This window comes from Lactuca virosa, chromosome 6 (genome assembly GCF_052849685.1).
Source record: "Lactuca virosa cultivar CGN04683 chromosome 6, Lactuca_virosa_CGN04683_v6, whole genome shotgun sequence".
Taxonomy (NCBI): Eukaryota; Viridiplantae; Streptophyta; class Magnoliopsida; order Asterales; family Asteraceae; genus Lactuca; species Lactuca virosa.
Window position 1 is genome coordinate 107,937,898 of NC_136431.1, and position 1,435 is coordinate 107,939,332.

Consider the following 1,435-nt stretch of genomic DNA (forward strand, 5'->3'; position numbering starts at 1 on the left):
TTTAAACCTTCATATTTATTTTTATTTTTTTGTTTTATCCAACTCGTATAACATACGAGTGTCACAACTAGTATATATATATATATATATATATATATATATATATATATATATATATATATATATATATATATATTGGAAGAATATGCAGCATAGACTCTAATTTTTATTTTTAGAAACTCTAGTGTTTCCGTTAGATGGGTTCATTGGTTGTCAAACCCTTTCCTAGATTTGTTTTTGTAATTTTCTAGCTTCTTAATTGCTAGTGGTTCTTTATAAAATTCAACTATTCAAAAAAAAAAAAAGATTAATCTTGAAGAAGATGTGGCACACCGCACATAACATCAATACAAAGAGTTACAACTTCATCAACCTATAATGAAGTTATGTCATAAAAATTTGATGGAAATCGAAAGTGATAGTGGAATTAAAGCTTGAATGGACTGATTTTCCACACTTGAGAGATGAGTCTCTCCCAAAGACTTGTTACTAATTACAAAATGACCAAATGAATCTAATGTTACCTGATTTCCTTCCTTTTGACTCATTTAACTTGGACTTTCCTGATTGACTTCTTAGATTTTTCGAACTTCTAGACAGTCATCAATACCTGTCCTCAAAACTATCACCTTGTCCTTAAGTTGATGTTCATGAAAAAAAAAAAAAAAATACTATTTGTGTTTATATCCTCTATCAAACATTAACCCTGCTTGACGTTGAAACATTTGCAATTGATGGACAAACTGAGCCTTGAGTAATTGACCATTCCCAAACCGTGTCTGAAGTTGTAAAATTCCTTTAAAGTTTAAACCATCAACAATCTTGATTGCAACATTCTTTTCTACAATTGTTGAGCACCCTTGTGATATTATCATTTTAACCTTTTCTAAATTTCTAACATCCCTAAGAAGCATGTCTCCCTTTCTTCAACTTCAACGTCACTGGAAGAGCTAAAATTAATATAAAGATTATTAGGGTTAATGAATTGTACCTTGAGCATAAATTCTGTTTTTTTTTTTTAATAACTAAATTAGCTACCCCGTCCTCTGAATCAACTAGCTTCTCATCTTCTTCACCCACAATAATTGTTTTGATTTACTCTTTGCTTGGCAGCAAGATCTTCTGATGCACTCAAATTCGGATTAGAAAGTAGAAACCATCCAGGACTTCATCTAGATCGTTTTCTATCTCAATTTCTCTATTTCTTTCCTTTTATTCTTGAACTCCATTGCAGGTTTGTATCTCTAGTCGGTTCCATTTGAATGAAAACAAAGTATTATCTTCAAAAGGTCAGTCCGCCCTCCAAGTGTTTGATGAAATGTCTGAAAGAAGTGAACACTGATTCAAGAATTTGATTGCTTCGAATAAATCTGTTTCATGTGTTTGATCTTGATTTCTAATTCTTGATTTTTCTTCTGACCTCACTGTATGATTG